Source organism: Lepisma saccharinum, chromosome 5 (assembly GCF_977018435.1).
Source record: "Lepisma saccharinum chromosome 5, izLepSacc3.1, whole genome shotgun sequence".
Taxonomy (NCBI): Eukaryota; Metazoa; Arthropoda; class Insecta; order Zygentoma; family Lepismatidae; genus Lepisma; species Lepisma saccharinum.
In genome coordinates this window covers 7,679,339-7,698,863 of record NC_139233.1, presented here as the reverse complement: position 1 = coordinate 7,698,863, position 19,525 = coordinate 7,679,339, and the positions used below count along the sequence as shown (strand labels likewise).

General features: G+C 38.1%; 1 protein-coding gene across 1 annotated transcript in view; it reads left to right on the top strand.

Moving 5' to 3' along the window:
* Glut1 (Glucose transporter 1) overlaps positions 1 to 19,525 on the top strand; it is a 428,124-nt gene that overhangs the window by 233,834 nt on the left and 174,765 nt on the right. The window contains exon 3 of the transcript XR_014441680.1: positions 8,306 to 8,705. The gene's annotated coding sequence lies outside the window, so the exon portion shown is untranslated. The remainder of the gene's footprint in view (positions 1 to 8,305; positions 8,706 to 19,525) is intronic.

The window sequence follows — 19,525 nt, the reverse complement described above, 5'->3', positions numbered from 1 at the left end:
CTTCTCAACTAATGACAGGGCGCCCCGATTCTCACGCACTGTAAGGCGCATTACGAGTGGGTGCTATCTGGCGAGATTTCTGTCCCCGCTGCGTCTGTTTGCCACGGTCGGAAAAGAACCAAGAAAATCCACTCCCGTGTTGTTTCAACAATGCTTGACGGGAGGTGTAGCTAACAAAACGGGTGTCATTTTAAATGTGTAAACTAACTATTAAGTTCACAAAGAGATGGTTTCATGTTGGATATTACCTTCATTAGAAGCAGCGAAGTTAAAGATAAAAGAGGAATGTCTGGCAATTCTAGATCCGGCAGCGCCCGCAAAGTTAGGCGCGTGCATCCCAGTTGCCCGTAATGTCAAAAGCATACGCGTAATACTTAGCGTTATGATTTACAGATTTTTTTTTTTACCTTTTCCTTTGACTAAGTCGCTTGATATGCTTTTCAAAATGTGCGCGAATATCGTAACCATGATAATGAGTAATATTCTCGAATACATTTGCATTTGCAAATTGTATCCTACGCATTTACCACTAATGGCTTTTGAGTGAAAGAAAAATAATAAGAATAAAAATATGACATGGCCTTTCCAGAAGAAGAGTTTGTGTCCTTAACTAAGCTGTATGCGAAATTTGTCAATTGCTACCAGTTGAAAGTTCAGCTACAGGTAATTTATTCTGAAGCCGAATATCGAGTAAAGTGTGTGTTTGAATTTCATGAGTAGTACTTGCGTACTACCCATTTGAATGAAGCTGTTGAACAAGTGTACAAACTAACAGAATTCTTCCTCACTGTTCCTGCCTCAAGCTCGTCGGTGGAAAAGTAGTTTTCTGCACTGAAGAGGATTCACACATTTCAACGCAGCACACAGACTCAGGCAAGGAAATCTGACTTGGGACTGATATCCATTGAAAAGGAGCTGCTAAAGAAATTGACCAGAAACTCCCGATTCAATAAAGACGTGATTGAGGTGTTCAGACTAAAGGATCGTCGGATCGTCGGAGAATTTTCATTAAGTAATACATATGCTATTATTGTTAACATAGAATGTGTGCATTTTTTGTTTGAAATTGAGTATGCCCATGCATGACTTACATTCAAATAGATTCTATTTAGTTAAAATATCTTTGGGTTTTCTTTATCCAATATTCAGGTCAGGTTTATCTAAGGAAGCCTTACACCTCTCATAGAACCACTGGTAGATACTACGTTTGTTTCTTATTTAATGTTTCGCTAGTACTTCATACAGATTCAACTGAATGCCACGAGAGGTTCATTACATCGAGTGATTAAATTCTTACTTTCATATTTGTCAATAAGCCTAGGTGTAATGGAACCATTACTCTTTGTCATTTCGACATTTATTTTCAAGAATATGTAAGTTTCAAATTAGAAAGGAATTTAAGAGTAAAAAAAATACCGGGCCGCAGTCTCACTAAGGTTGCGAACCACTATCTTAGATGTCATCCCATGAAGGAACATCGAATTATGATAAGTTTATGTCATTAATTGTCCAAAGAGGCATTAATTTACGTTGAATGCCTTTTTGAAGACTTAAACGGTGAAAATGAACTTGCGTTACGATTATATCAACACGGATCCGTAAAAGTATCCGGTCTCAAGCTTCAACTTGCACATGTTGCCAAGGTTCTCCTCGATACAGCCTCTGTATTGACCTAACTTCACGAGGAGCATTCGAGGAACGCACGTTAAGGACGAAAATGGCAGCAATTCTCATGTTATTTCCTTCCTTAATGGCTGCGACGTTAGAACAGGAAGGTGGAAATTCAATTTGTATTTTTTCTTTCTTCTTTTCGTACGACCAGTTGCTATCTTACAGTCCCTCCACTTTCTTTCTCTTCTCGAGAGAAGATTGTTTACGAAATAACATACTGTCACCTTTGATCACTCCGAAAATATTTCGACAGCAATTTTGTCGACTCTCATTTCACTGTGTTGTTCTTTTTTATAAAAAGGGGAAAAGGAGCGCGGTGGTAATGGAGCGTGCAATCAAAGCGCGACTGCAGAGCCTCCTGGTGTCATCCAATCTCACTCGCTTGCAAAGCAGGCTTCTTTTCTCCTAGGCGACTCTTACCTCCACTGACAATATCATCATCTACCCCGGTTCCTCGTTTTTTCCTAGCTTCTCTCGAAGTTGAGTCATCCATTTTTATCCGCTCTTCTTGCCCCTCTGACTTTTTTATCTCGTTTTTCTTGTCTGCCAACCCTTCGTCGTTCCTTTTATCTTTCTTCTGTTTGTCGTATCTTGTTTGCAGAACTCCTTTCCTTGCGATTACTATGACGTCAGCAAAAAAAGGAAGGAAAAGCAATTCGTGGACATGAAGTAGTGCTTCTTCGTCAGTGTAGCAAACTGCACAAAAACATTGTGGATATTCATATCTCCTCCATTACGCTAAAAAAATGTGTACCAGTAATTATCACACATTGCTGCCGTGCCTAAAACGGGACAATATTTTAAAGTAAATCAATATAAACGTTGATATCTTAGATAGAGCTATTACACATAGGCATGGACGTCCGAAGGATTTTTTCCAGGGACGGGCAAGGAAGGCATTTTTTTCCAGGGAGGGGCAAGGAAGGCATTTTCTTTCCAGGGGGGGCAAGCAAGGTATATTTTCCCTAATAATAGTGTTGTTCCCTCAAAAAAACATTGCTTAAATTTGAATTTATCATATTCATGCAATAATTAACACACATTATTGTGGCTGAAATGAAATTATATGTGACAAATATATAATTTTTGGTTGACTTCCATTTTCCAGGGGGGCACGGACGCCCATGCACATAGGACACATCAAATGGCGCTCATTTAAAGGTAGTAGCGTAAGCACAGCACATAAACGCCCTATTTTCATCAGTGAACATTATATTATTCTCTTCAGGTTACATTATACACGATGATATTCAGATTACTAAGCCATGTAAAGTTTCTCAATAAGAACAGTACATTTTTTATGTTTCATTTTATAACTTTAACAGACCCAACCCATAACTTATACCTAGATGTATCCAGTAGCTCTCAAGTAGAGCAAGTGCAAATTAATTTGATTTTGCCCTGAGAGTAAAGGTGAAGGTGCCATCCCATCGCACATTCCAAGTTTTTGCAAATCACTACGTGGACCTCAAATTGTACTTTTAAAAATATAAATCCACACTCTAAACGCTCCTTTATCAACTCATCTTATATAGAAATTTGATTAAAGTAGAAGAATTATTTTTCATAATTTCTCTGAGATGTTGCAACACAACTGCAAGCTTATGTTCAGAAAACATACAAATCAGTATTTTACACACTTATACAAGGTGTACAACTTTGCTTCCGCCGTTTTCCGACAGGTGGCAACAACAGGAAGTAGCGGTCGAAAGAAGCAGATCGCAGACGTCACGCAGTTAGCTTGGACCTCTGTCAAGATAACCCCATTCAAACATTAGTCGAGTGGTGTGTGCATCGTGAAGTTGTTCGCGATTGAAAATTTCAGTGTACGAGCCAAATTCTCGCCATTTGCGGGAGGTTCTTCTTTTTTGTTTCAATATGAAGAAAACTGCGGCTGAGGCTCATCGAATGCTCTCCACTACGTATGGTGAGGACGCTATAAGTGAGAGAACCTGTCGTGAGTGGTTTCAACGCTTCAAGAACGGTGACTTTAACGTCGAAGACCGGCATAGTGGTGGAAGACCAGCTCGGCGTCGTGTACTATGAGCTGTTAAAACCAAGTGAAACAATCACAGGTGCTCGTTATCGAACGCAATTAATGCGTTTGAGCCGAGCATTGAAGGACAAACGGCCGCAATACAGCGAGAGGCACGACAAAGTGATTTTGCAGCATGACAACGCACGACCCCACGTTGCCAAAGTGGTGAAAACGTACCTGGAAACATTAAGATGGGACGTCCTACCCCACCTGCCTTATTCTCCAGACATCGCTCCCTCTGATTATCACCTGTTTAGATCAATGGCTCATGAACTGGCTGACCAACACTTCCGATCTTATGAAGAAGTCAAAAAGTGGATCGGTTCGTGGATCGCCTCCAAAGATGAAGAATTTTTTAGACGCGGCATTCGTACGCTGCCCGAAAGATGGGAGAAAGTAGTGGCCAGCGATGGACAATACTTTGAATAATGCCTGGGTAAGCAATGTTTTTCATTACAGCGTCATATTTTTGGGGAAAAACGGCGGAAGCAAAGTTGTACACCTTGTATTATGAATTGTATCATATCTAACAACATACACACCAAATATATGAAAATACACAGAGAAAACTGATTTGATTGAAAATAAGAAAAGGGGTTTGGTTTTGTTAAAAAAACGAAAAATGTGGTAGCCTTTACTAAATTTGCTTATTCTGACTAAATATTTTGGTAACTCTAAGCAAATGTACACGATTACTAAAAGACTTTCGTTCTGGTTAACAAATGTTTTTTTTTGTCGCATACTTAAACAAATATTTGGTTATGAGAAACTAGTCTTTGATTATTCCAAACAATTTTCTTTCTGTGGTGATCTTGTCAAGGGCACCCCTCCTACCTTTTAGACCTTTTTCGCAAGCAATGAAGAGTTAACTTTTGGAGTATCGTAATAACTTAACCCCTCATTTATTCGATTCTTGCAGATCCGAATTAGAGCTCACCTGATAGTGTTTTGTTCCCTTCTATTGCCACTTCAACAAAATTCTCTTGTAACACCACCGTGTGGATCTTCGGCTTGCCTAGAATATTTCAATGTAAGAGAATCATTTTGAGGGAAGAGTGGAGGTATTCGAACTCCAAAACTTTCCCTCGTGATATAAGTTAAACTTGAGAACAATAAAACCTCCTACTTTGTCATTGCTGGCTTTCATTTCCGCGAAGAAGGGCAACATTTATTATTTTTGCATCTTGAACCGTATATTGTTGTAACTTTCCATTGTTGTCGAGCAAAATTCAGCTTGAGTCGTTGTTTTCTCAGTTTCCTTCTTTCCCTCGATTCTTTTCCAACTTTCCTCTTCGTGTCTCTTGTTATGCATGTCAAATTTTGGTTTGCCATCGCGTATCCGTTCCCGACATAACATTTCTCCTTTGAACTTTTGTCTTCTAGTGTTACGTATTGGATTTCTGACGGGCAGAAGGGTAAAAAACACAAGAGAAGCTACAGCACTACCATCTAGCGGAGGGGGTGAAACTATACAGGGTAAAAAAAATAGAAGCTGCAGGCCAGTGGAGGCAGAAATTTGAAATTATAATCACGATATCCTGCATGGACAAACAAGACTCGCTCTCTCAGCCTTTTTGCAGCGAAGAATAAAGAATCGGGAACACCAGCGCCACCAAGTTTTCAGTTCCTTTGTCGTGAGAAACAATTGAAATGTTATATGCGAAATAAAACGTAGAGAAGGGCGATGGAAATCTGTATAAGAGTAATAAAAGAAGATATGGGAATTCGATAAAGGAAAGGGAACAAGAGAGGAAGGAATTTATACATACCAGACAAAACAGACAGGAGAGCTGGAAGACGAGAACAAAATGGCGAGAATGGAAAGAAGGAAAAACATGACTTCTGCTGTAAGCAAGTGTGACCTCTTCATCGATTCGCTTTTACGCCCACGTAAACCTAACCAACACGACACGAAAGAAGTTTTCGCAATACTGATTAGTTTGGAGGATGATATTGTTCTGTTTCCTGGATCAAATTTAATAGAAATGGATCACGAACAGTAGAGTTCATTAGAAAGCCTATTTATACACCGCGGGTATCACAATATCTATTATTGCTTAAGTCTTGTGACCACTGAAACTGAAGTTATAGGTGATTTTCATGTGACGTCAGGATGCTCACAGCTGCCATGTTTTCGGCCGATTTTATTTGTCGTTTGCAAGGAAATATCCACCACTAGCGTTCGCTACATCTGCACCAACTGCACGTTTGTTTTAAATCACGAATGTCTGTGTTAGTGTCTCCCGTCCACCCGCTGGAATTCCGTATGCTTACAAGAACTGGCCTCAATCATGGCTGCTCGAAACCACAATGCAACGGTTTGTGACAGGTGAAACACAGCTATATTGGTTACATTTATTTTTATAATGACTACTCAAGGGGGTGTGCGTACAGTGGGATGCATAAGTATTACCTAGCAAAATTCTCCATCACCATGTTTATTCTCCCCAGCAATTGAAGTAAAATGCCAAACAAGCTGCCAGTCCATAAATCCAATTAATGTTACCTCTTTCCATCTATTTTTGTTATCTATGGTTATAGCGAGCAGCATGATGCTCCATGTTTTCACAAAACATGCGCTTTTTTAATAAACTTAATTTCCCGGCAACCAATCCAAATCCTAGTCTTATGATTGACTCACCTGTATGGAAACATCTTGTGGGAAAATGTTACACCACACGGATACATTCAAGTGTATAATTTCCAATTGCTCAGTTTGTGTTGGAACAGCAACGCCATCTCTATTCGAGAGGCAAATTGTGCATTGACGAAGCTGTGTAAATGTCACGAAGGTTTACCATGACAACAAGACAGATTTTTGCTTCATCCTCCACGTTGCCATGCCATGGATAAATCCTACATAATGATACCGTGGATTTTTTTTCCAGTTTTATATTAGGTTTCGTGCAATATGGACCGAAAGCCCTTCCCATTTTTGCTATGGCTTCGGTACTGTTTTTCATATCGTCGCCAACCACAGCTAAAAGATAGTTCCTTTTTCCTCCGCGTTGTGGCGCTCAGGAGCATTTCTCTTATTATTGGCTTTCTGAGCTGCCTTTCTGTTCTTCTTCGTCTTTTGTTGTCCAACAATTTCGGCAGTCTATTGCTCTCGGGTTGTTCATTGCGCAGATTACAGCGACAAGAGGTTTTGTTGCCATGGCAACCAAGTCCAGGAAGTCTTGCAGTGCTGGCATTAGGAACAAATATGTGGATAACGCATCTGCACCGAGAGGTGAACTCTTATTTTATTCGTATATTTTTGTATCTATAAAAAGATGGCTCCGATACGAGAATGTAATCTCTGAATTCTCAACTACAGGTTAAAAAGTGATTGTTATTTGCTTATGACAATTATTTTATTTGCGATTTCTGCACTTACAATTTTTGAGAATATCAGTATTTGGTAATGACGGGATATAGCAATAGGGATCTACATTCTTACGAGAAATGGGCCACCCCGGTGGCGCAGTGGTAGCGTCGTCGCCTTGTAGTCAAGGGGTCCCGGGTTCGATACCCGGTGGAGGAACATGGTGGTTCGGATCCCACTTTGAACTGTAGGTCCAGTCCCGATTAGCCTTACTGTGCATGGAAGTGGACTTAAAAAACACCAAATCAATTAATCAATCAATCTTACGAGAAATATTTTTCGTCACGTTATTTTTTTTTAGATATAAATGTTAATTTGAATTTTCTAACAACTAGTTCTCATATTTAATCATATGATGTATATTATAATTTAACGAAAATAAATGTTACATAATGTTATTTACATTATGTATAGAAAGGTACATTGGAATGGGTGTCGGGAGGGGGGTCGAACGGGTCGGTGGACCCCCCTGGAAATTAATATTGTTCATTTAAAGATACAAGAAAGCCGAAAGTTTGTAACTCTTATTGTTAAGAACAGAAATAAAGTTCATTTAGTTAATATTCGAACAGAATAATCAAAGTACAAATGCATTGGATCGAAAACACTGAGTGAAAAATACAGGCACAAGGTTATATTCTACCATTTCATCCAAAGAACAAATTGTTTCATAGTTTTCAAAATTATAATAATTACAGTTGTAGGTGAGAGGTCACACAACACAATTTATATATATATATATAATCCCCCTAACATGTAAAGCCTTTTCTTGAATGAGACGTTCAAAGGTTAACATCATAATGCATTCAGATACTAACTGCATAAAATGCAAAATAAATAATAAAAAATAGTTGTGGTGGTATTGATTCGTTTGGTGGATCGAGTCTCCTTATTTATATAATAATAATAATAATTATTATTATTATTATATCGAAAAAAATAATTTTGTTGGTTTATAATATTTATTATTGTATAATGACATTTATAACCGTGCTAATAATACTTAATTGTTTATCTACTATTCAACTTTTATCATTTGCCCGGCCCCCCGTAAAAATTTCTGGCGACGCCCATGTACATTGGTTAGTTATAGATATAATAGATTATACGTTTATAAATGATATCATCCAATACTTGAGCTCAGAACACAACATACCTGCTTACACCACTCCATTCACTCAGTGCAATCTACCAATATTCTAATTACTTTTATTTTTATTTAATTTCAGGCCAAGCCGGTTCCACAACGAACACGCTTAGAAGTAAGGATTGACGCCATCGAACGAAGAATTGACTGAAATTAATTCTAAATATACAAGAAGATAAATAAAAAAAAGAAAATAATAGAAAGTTACTATAACGTGTGTACAAGATTTAAAATAAAGGCGGTTACAATTTCATATAGTAATAATACTTACAATTCTAGTAATAAATTGATCAATACGAAGAAAAAAGTTATAGATTAATATATGCAAAAATAGTGTTCGTGTGTTCTTTTGTTTGTGCGAGTGGATGGTTTTTTTGAACTGAGACAAACATCGTGATTTAACCCTTTGCTGCCATGCTCAAGTCTTCCGTGAAAAAGACCTTGTACCTTTTACAAGAGAATCTTTTCGGCCCGTGGATTTGGTAAGTTTATTTATTATTATTATTAGTAGTAGTAGCAGTATTGTTTTCTAATATCTGCACCATGAAGGTTGCTTTCTCTGTTGCTTACTGTAATATAGTAAATATTATGTGTTCTATTTGATAAGCATTGCATATTATGTAACAGTGGCATTTCCTGACACTGAACTTCAGGTATTTGTAAGCAAGACAAGTGTTAATCCTCACGCCTTTCTTTTCTGTGAACAAGTATTTAAAATTTTCTCCGAACAGTGGTTATTTTTTTTTCTCCAGTACAGTATTAACTTGATTCAAGTCCGCATTGCCTTTAAAGAAACACCATATTTCACCGCATAATCGTCGCAGATGTTATGCCTTGTAATCAAGGGGACCCGGATTCGATACTTGGTGGAGGCACATTGCACAGTGGTTCAGATCCCACTTTAAACTGTAGGTGCAGTCCCGATTAGCATATCTGTGCATTAAATGAACTTGAAACATCCATGGACGTCCGCAGGATTTTTTCCAGGGAGGGGCAAGGAAGGTATTTTTTCCAGGGGGGCCAAACAAGGCACATTTACTACAAAAATGGTCTTGTTCCCTAATAAAACATTGCTTAAATTTGAATTTATGATGTTCATGCAATAATTAACACATATCATTGTGGCTAAAATGAAATTATATGCGTGAAATACATAATTTTAAGTTTACTTTCATTTTCCAGGGGGTGCCACGCTCCCCCTTGCCCCCCCCTTTCCGGACGCCCATGGAAACATCAATTCAATTCATTATGTGAAGCTTTCTATTTATTTTTTTAAAAGAAATTGAAACTGTCTTTGGTGCAATATTAGGATAATACTCGTGAATATACGTTAAAATTGAATAGTGTAAATCGACGCACATAATTTCTTCGTGATGTTAACGCATTCGTTGTTATTAATTTGTGCATTGCGGTCGAAATATTACACTTGAGAAAATTTACTACTGTGTTAGGAAATCTGCTTTCGTTATGTGATGCGACGATTGCACGATGAAAGTTTACAAAACAATTTTTGGATTGAAGAAACATGGTGCAACGTTTATGCGGTTATTTTTTAGTTGAAAATAACGTCCATGTATAATTGCGGAGGCGATGCAAATGCAAGAATTGCCAGGTCCAAAAGAACTTCCTGTCAAAGTAATATTTCAGATCAAAATAACGATTTACGATTTTCCATGCGGTTGTACAGGGTCAACGAAGTTAGTAATAAGTTGTGTTTTATACAGCGTATATTGAAACACTTGTATGTTGAGTTGTATCTTCTGCAAACATGCTGTATAAAGAAACAAACTGCCGGAGAACTAATTGAGGCGAGTGTACGATCACTACATGTTATCTGCGCCTTTTCACAAAAATTTTGGACTGTTAGTGTTGCCAGCTAAGATTATATGTCCCTAAAATATAACTTTTTCACTCGTCCCATATAATCGCTATTCTAAAACTCATCAGACCTTTGCACATGCAGATTAGTATGGCATCAGTTACGAAACTTCGAATCATAACCTTGCGAATATATCAAATTTGTGTGTGTATGTATCTATCTATACAGGGTGTATCATAAGGAATAGCGCAAACTGACACAGTTGAAAGTACACTATAACAGAAGCAAAAAAGTCTCAGTAAACATGGGTCTGCAAACAAGTCGTTTTCGAGATAATTGCGAATGTGTGGTTACAAGCCGCCACTTAGTTCATTGTTTGTAAACGTCGTCCTAGTTGGTAAAATGCTAAAAATGTGTGGGTACAAGCCGTCACTGACTTCAGTGTTTGTAAACGTCGTCCTAGTTGGTATAATGCTAATAATACAGTAAGAAAACTCATTGGAGATCTTATTGCTTTTATTGAACATTCTACTTACTTTAACAAATATTAGTATGTTTCATGTTACAATTTCTGTAGCTACACTCGTACCTGTTAAAGGAGGTGTTCAAAGTGTCGTCCTTGCATCTGGATGCAATAATGTACGCGATTCCGCATTGAGTTTCAAATGGTCACAAGCATGTACAATTCTCTGTACTGATTGTATACATCCTGTTTGATTACAACGCCACCTCTCGGAAATGTTCTGTTTTGTAAAGAAAGAGCAAACCTCGGAACGCGCAAGGAGTAAAGCACTCGGTGTTTACAAAATATAATCGGTGACTGCTTCTAACCGCACATTCGCACACATTAATAGCATTATACCAACTAGGGCGACGTTTGCAAACAATGAAGTCAGTGGCGGCTTGTAACCACACATTCGCAATTATCTCGAAAACGGTTCGTTTGCAGACCCATGTTTACTGAAACTTTTTTGCTTCTGTTACAGTGTACTTTCAACTGTGTCAATTTCCGCTATTACTTATGATACACCCTGTATGTATGTTCTCCCCCCAATCATCGGGATTAGCCAAAAGTAGCAGAAAAACGATATAAAATCTAATTCAATCAATCAATCTTTTCCCCGAATTCGTAGTCTGGAATAAACCTCCCTCCGAGTTGCCTCATTAATTTATTTCTAGATTCCTGCACGAAAAAAATTACAACTTCAGTTATAAAAATCTGCCAAAGGATGAAGCTTTAAGGTGCAAAAAAACCGGTGCAAATATCACTTAAGGTTCTCAAATTATTATCGATGAAAGTTTGTGTTGCGCGACAGTTTAGAACCTAAGAATAGAGTAGCAAGACACGAGAAGCTATATTAATTAAAGCAGCCTTGTCGCGTTGGATTGCCAACAGTGAAACACACTGTCTAGTAAGATAATTGAACTCAGATAACCTTCTGTCTTTACCAGTGTTTGGAAGTAACTAGTTACAAATAACTCAGTTACAAGTAACAGTTACATAACTTTGTTACTTTTTTTCGATGGAAGTAACGTTTTAACAGTTACTTTTACAGTTACTTTGCGGCACTTAACTTGCTATGTAAGTGTCGTAAATTATTGTCTATTTAGGACTTAAAGTGAGCCGGAATTCAGTTTCTGCTGCGATATGAAAGCCCATTCTTTGATTCTTGCAAACAATAGATGAAGAGGAAAAGAGAAAGTTGTTTTACAAAATTTGCCTCCTGTCGGTGGGGTGTTGGTAGACTCCAGTCAGGTTCCAGGAATTTCAAGGTTTATCGTATGTTTCATCTTTCGTTTGGAAGATCTGAATTCCAAAGCGATGTACAGTGTACACACCTCGGAAGAGGGTTGGATTTCTCAGAAGCGGGAAGTTAAGCTTCTAGGAGGAGAATTCCTTCCTATCGCTGACAGTTTGTCATTGTCAGAGCTAGGAATTTTAGGTGCAAAAATTTGCCAATAAAGGTGCAAAAAAGGTGCCAATTTTTGTACAAAAAAGGTGCTAAAATAGGTGCTAATTTTCAGATGTAAAATTTATTGTGAGCAGTGCATACACATATGATTTAACTTGTCTGGATAAACACATCGAGTATTTTCTGGTTTTAAATCGTTTAATATAACTAAGCAAAGAAAATTCTCTGATACATTAGAAAGCGACATAAAGGAAAACATGCTTCTTCTTATTTGCTTAGAATTAGTCATCTAGAAAATTGTTAAAATAGATTAAATTCAAAATTTCTATGTTCTTCTGAGTGAGGGTACATCTGCGGTCACTAAGCAGATACAAATGGTGCGTATTTTGTTAACAACTGGTAATCCACATCCTTGTTGGTTGCGACTTCTTGAACATCAGGGTTTTTGGCTAAACTTTGTTCTACCTTCTCTTTCCCGACCCCTTGCAGCTCTCGTTGCACATCCATCAGAACAGCCCACTGGGCTTTCTTTTCAGGACACTGCTCCTCCAGTTTTGTGATTGCAGTAGTAAGGATAGAGAAGCCATGTACAATATATAGTTCATCTTGCAATTCCTGTTTAAGTGCAAGTTTTTTTGGCTTTTTCTACAGCTGAGGAATCACTAGGCAAAGCATCTAAAAATTTCGATATTGTATGGAAATGATTGCAAATAAACACTGCCGCTTTTAACCTCGAATGTGGGTGAGGTTAAACAGCGCGCGAGTTGTATCAAAAAAAATTATAAAGATGCAAAAAGGGCGAAAAGGTGCAAAAGGTTCTGAGATTGTGAAAAAGGTGCAAAAAGGTGCAACCGAAACACCATGAGTAGAGTTCAATTCATGCTTATTTTGGGGATGAGTCACTTTTTTACCCATTTTGAAACAAAAAAATTTAAGGTGCAGCACCTAAAATTCCTATCTCTAGTCATTGTCAGTTGTGTGCTGTGAAGTGTGTCTTGTTTCTGTAGTTTGTTTCTCTGTGGTGTTCCCACTTCTGTAAGCAGCATCCGATAGTTTTTTTCCCCTTTGCTATAATATTGGATTAAACTGAAAAGGGACGTACTGCAATATTTCAGTGTTTTTACGAAAGAATTCAACGGTGCTGGTACTATGTATGAAACTGAAGAAGACGAGAGCTAGCAAGTGCGCATATGAATGGAAAACAATGTAATTGTTTCCAGGTGATTCCATTTATCTCAGTTCCTGATAATTTAAAAATGGAAGTAAAAATATTTCCGGTTAGAATTAGCTTAATTCACCATTTCTGGAAATTTTGAAAAAAAAAAACATATATTTTGATAAGTGCTATTCGATTAAGATGTAAATGAGAACCCATCTTCTTGAAATGACAGATATGACATATCTCACCATTATTGTTGATACAACAGTAAATTACAACACTCAAGTGGCAAACGAACGAATTAGGAAGACCCTAGCCATCATTCTCGCTTGTTTATGTGATCGTCTCGGAGAGAACTGAAGAGGTAAGTTTAAAATTCCATTTTCACCTTCCTTGATAAAGCACAATTATAGGCTACTACATTATCATTTTTATCATTTTCTTGTTCATAAACACTTAAAATTATACAACAAATTTATTTCTCTCTGACACACCCTTTATGCGCAACAGACCTCCCTTGTTAGAATATATTCTAAATGAGTGATCTAACTCTCTTTCTCTAAACTCAAAACACACCCTATACAGTGAAACTCTGTAACTTTCTAAGTGGATAATGTTTTGAAGCTCATACATAATCTTTCAACAGCCCTGAATTAAAACACGAGGCCAGTTGGAAGGTGGTATTTATTGTTAGAAATAATTTTCGGTTTCAGCATACATTCTTAAGTAGCATTAGCGAACAAATATCATTACTAAAATACAGAAGAATCTATATTGAATTCATTCTGTTGATCAGTTCCAAAACAAAAATGAATTATGAAATTATGTACACAGTAATGAGCCTCAGATATATTGTTGTGTTTATTGCTATGGACTTGTATTCAATAGGTTTTCTGGTGGGACTGTGAAATCTCACTTTAACCTGTAGGCCTAGTCACAGCAGCTGTTCTGCTCGTAAAGTGGCCTTGAATTTTTTTTTGTCAGTATACAAACTTAAATCACCAATTTTTCGTCAACTATTAAGAAATCTTTTGTGCAAAGCTTATTTTGAAGTTAGTAGTAAAACGGAAATGTGGTTCGACCTCCGTAAATTGTCGAGATAGCACCCTGCATCCCTTTAGCGGAGACAAAGACACAGATATGTGAGCAGCGAATGAGAGGAACCGGTATGTTAGATGGTATAAAATCATGCTATTTCTATACAGTTTCTAGAATCCCCCTCTCCAATGGACATTCCTTAAGTACAACAATGACAATAAATATAAATTTAATTTAAATATAAATGTATGATTCACGGTAGATCAGTCGACCTTCGTGGCAGAGTGGTTAGCACAACGCGCTATATGGCAGGGGTCCCGTATTTTAGTTCGGTTCGGACATGGATGTTTGTGTTTGTCCCAATGAGAATACGTGAAAATTGAGAAAATGTGAATAACGGGGGATACTGCCGCACAGAGGTATTAAGTCGTTAGGTGCCTGACTACCATGCGAGAGACCCGTATTCGATACTCGGTGGGGGAGAACCGGGATTTTTTCCACCTGTTGAAGCGGCTTCGGCGCCCACCCAGCGTCGTATAAAGTGGGTACCTGAAAAAGAAAACTGGGGGTAATGGCGGCCAGGGGCGTGGTACCGATCACATCACCCCCACCTTCGGCTGTGATCAAGAAAGTGTGAGGTCCTAACTTTACCCCCCCCCTCGATACGCCTTCTTGGCGTTACGCAAGGCACAGGAGAGCACTTTTTTTTGGTAATAAATATAAATATACGAAGACTTAAATTATGTACCAGTAACATAAGTAAAATATATGCTAGTCTTCACAAAATATTTTATTACAATTAATGATCGATTTGTGTAATTTGGTTGCAAGAAAATTTTCAGCAGAAGGTAACTGTAAAAGTAACTTACAGTTACTTTTGAAGTACAGATAACTGTAACGGAGTTACTTTTTAAAATGAGTAACTGTAACTGTTACTATTTTTTAAGCAAGTAAATGTAACTTGCCACCTTTTTAAAAGTAACTTTCCGAACACTGGTCTCTACAGCGGTAAACATAATTATGATCACCAATGGATTTACACACTGAAATAAAAATGTGTTTTCCTGTAACGACTTACCAGGGTGTGACGTGGAAATAACAACCTTTTGTTATTAAATAAATAAATACATAAATGTTGCCTTTTTCAATTTATTTTTACATTATTTTCCTTCGTATTCAAATCTTAGTGATCCTAACTCTAAGTAAGTTAGATAATGAATGTATGCCGTCATCGTATTTCCACGCCAACTTGTTACTTTTTCATGTAATAATTAAAATACAGTAAAACCTCGTTAATCCTGACTAATGGGAGGTGGATAAGTTGACCGGTTTAACGAAAGTCCGGATTAACTGAAATAACCTAAAAGAACAGTAGAAAGTGCATTAAAACTCCGTTTATAGGAACAAAACACGTTTATTATGGTGTATTTAAAGGGTATAGGCCTAAATACACTATACAGTACAGTACAAAGTCTGCGGGAAACAGAATTTCATCAGTGGTTGACTGCCTTTCCTTTGGGAAGTTCTCTTGTTGACTTCTAGCCACACTTAAAACCTTGCATAACAAGGTTTTACTGTATTACGAATAATCATTAATAATAATAATATATTGTTGTTGTTGCATATGAAATACGTGCTTATCGTATGTACAAGAATCCGTTCCGAAATATACATATTTTCGGATACGTACTTGAAAAGATCTTTTCACACGGAATCACTGATTATACCGCGTTTGTTACAACCTGTCCCCTTTCCCGCGCTAGGGATCGCTCTACAGTTTCGGTGCCAATGAGAAACTAGGAAAAAATCGTCTGCTGGGCAGCGAGGAGCGAATGGAAGCCAGAAGAGAGGTGCTTACGTAGATGCTGTTGCCACGTTGCGCATTTTAATTGGCTGCTTGGCTTTGACTTTCCCCAGCACCGAGAAAAGCCAGGGAGCAACTAGCGCGGGAACCGGGACAGGTTGTAACAAACGCGGTATAGTTAGTTCCACAGAGTGATGCATTTGTTGATGTTTATCGGACGCCCGTGTTCCTTCACGAACGCTCCAATGTTGTGTCCTAAATGCGAATGAGCCCGACCCTGTGGCCGAGTGGTTAGCACATCGCGCTGCGACGCCAAGGGTCCCGGGTTCGAATCCCGGTCGGGCTTTGTTGTTTGTGAATGTCCATTCATCAATTTCATCATTTCATCACTCATCCCCATCTTCGCAAATTAGCCAAGAGGCTCAAAACGCGAAGTAAAATAAACTAAATCAAATCAAATCAAATCAAATCTAAATGCGAATGACGCCAAAATCGTCCTAATTGCGAACATATAGAAGTGAGAAATAATTTCATGTCCTAATTGCGAACACATGAAACTGAAAAACCTGTTTTCAAAAACAGATAATGTAGTGATGGAGAGGGACAGCTGGTTTGACTAACAATAATAGCCAACCTGATTGACTTATCATGGTATTTTGCTTTGTAAATCCCTTCAAAGTCATTTCACCCTTTCAGTCTGTCCACGTAATCATTCGTGTGTTAATGTCTCGAAAACCCCTTGGTGCCTAAAGTGATGTGGAACTGCTTCAACAGGAAGCACCGGACAAATATTGTAGTGAAGGGATGGAACCGCAAAATCAACAGCGAGCTAGGTAGTCCACATCCGAGAGTGGAAGACCTTATATAAAGGTTAAAGGCTGAGGCAGAAAAGTCTAATGGCATCATTCTTATGATGGTTTGATTGATTGAGTTGGTTTTTTTAATTTGCACTTTATGCACAGCAAGGCAAATCGGGACTGCACCTACAGTTTTTGTTTTTTTGTACGGGATCCGAACCACTATGTGCCTTCACCGGGTATCGAACCCGGGACCCCTTGCCTACAAGGCGACGACGCAACCACTGCGCCATCGGAGAAGCCCGGTTCTTGAGATGGAAATGAGCCTGGAAGATGTAAAACGGAAGAAAAAAATGTGGTTTTGTTTTTTTGGACGGGAGGGTGACGAGGAGCAACTTGTTTACTAACAAGTAAAACGAGATTGGTGGTATTCTGAAAAAACAGTGTCATTTTTTAAATAATTGTAATATTAAATGACGAAGCTCTTTTCACTTAAGAAGTGTGCAGTACGTAGTCCTATAAAAAAAATAGGCCACACCTTTATTATTAAATTATATATACTTTGGCAACTACTTTAATCATGTCGAATTTTCTACGATCCAACAAAACACTGACCAGTATCAAGTCTGGAAATGAGATCCTTTAAGAAAAATCTTTAAAAAGACTCAGGAAGTGTGAGAGAAAGTTGTAGCTCCCAAGGTAGAAAAATGTGTTCGCAATTAGGACACAGACCTTCGAGGATATTCCTGTTCAGGCAGCAAGTGTTCGCAATTAGGACGACACCACCATAGGCGCCGACTCCATGGGGCTTAGGGGGGCTCGAGCCCCCCCAATGTTAATGATGTGGGGGCAGAGCCCCCCAAATAATTTTGCTTAAGAGGATCTAATGTATTATTTTGCTTCTCTTCTAAAGTTTACTCTGAATTGTGCCACATGAACTTAACTTTAAATACACATTTGAAATGTTCTAGACCATCAACTTTGGGGGCTGAGACCGCTAAACCATCAACTTTGGGGGGACTATGTACTTGATAATTTGGACCTGAGAGCGCTCGTTAATGAGTTCATAAAAAAATAACCCACTGCGTAGAGCAACAATTTTTGCTATATTTTTAAATCATGTTCATATTTTTTTCTTGTGTATGTCACTTTATATCTTAGTGTACATGCTATTTTTTTATCATTGCAAAATTAAATTTAAAAAGTAAAATATTGGAGCAAGAAGAAAAAAGTAAAACTATTTTCCTGCGATTTGTGTTAGCATTTATGTAAATAATTAAATAGAACTGTTAAATATTCGTTATTTTATGGGTTATTTGCAACTCATCACAAGTATGTTGCAGACATTAAAACACACCCATGCCCTCGGTGGGAATCGAACCCGAGACCTATGGATCAAAGAGAGTTGAGTCGACCACCCAACATGCTCGGCTACCGTGGCCGGCATAAAACTGTTAGGTTGGTCTCTTAATGTAAATACATAATTTTCAATAAAAATGTTAATTGTTATCTAAAAAACAAATGAGCAGACACGAAAGACATAGACACTTTGAAACATTTTCTAAACGTTTTTCATGTTACATTTCATTTGCATGAGGAATATACTAGCTGCTTAAAAACTGCTATACGAAGACGTACTTTTTATTTTTAAAAAAGGGAGCGAGTGAGTCATTTATTCATTTACTTCAGTGATCAGAGCCCCCCCAATAATTTTGACAAGTCGGCGCCCCTGGACACCACGCTCCACAAACACTGTCTTGCTTAAAATATCTTACTGTAAAATCTCTTGTAGACGGTTCACAAGCGATGCACAAACGCGCCACTGCGCCTGTGTCATTTTCTTTGTTGACTTAATTGGCTTCTGAAAAACGGGACAATCTAGAAATTTTTGAACATCATCTTCAGTGTTCTTCAATGAGATTCTTTAATGTTGCCTACAAATGATGACGTCACTGCGAATCGTCTTGACGTAAAGATCGTCTTCCTCTACTCGTCAGACAAACTTGAACAAATAGCAATGTCCATAAAAACTCAAGATTTGTGTTTACATAATCTTTTCGTTGTTTTCAACAAATGATGTCTGTGCCATCATAATTACAGTACGTTTCGTGTCAAATGTATAATTGTGCTAGATAAAGTGTTATCCAAGGATAACGGGGGGGAAGGGGAATTCTGGCTTATCTGTGTAATAAACGGGGAAACTGCACAAGGAAGACAAAGCAATGAAATCTAGACCGTGACGTGTCATAAATGCCTGGTATAAAGAACCTAACGTTCTTCGTAGCTATTCGCAATCAGCGAGTCATGTTCAATTACTAACAGCGCCTAAAAGTCTAGCTAACTGCTGCTCTTTCTGGTGGTTCCATTCAGTGGCGGATCCAGGATTGACAGTTGGGTGGGGCGATTTTCGCCAGGTAGATTGCAGTATCTTACCAAGCCAGGAAACCATCTTGACGTACGTTTTCAATAGTTATGTAAACAATGCTGCTTCAAAGAGAAGCTGAGTTTTCGCCCGAGGTCTCGTTGGTAGCATTCGAAACAAGGGTTTGAGAATTCTAATGCGTTGTTTTTTTGGTTTTTTTCATAATTATCGTAATTAATTCCAACTTTGCGACACACACATAAAAATATGCATCGTAAATCTGTAAATAAACAGATGACAAACATTACTGTCACTCATTACAAGCACCTGAAGCACACAGGATGCTTTAACCATCTTCCTGAGGAAATATTGTTACCTTGGCAGACTGCGATATTCTTTCGGACTACAAT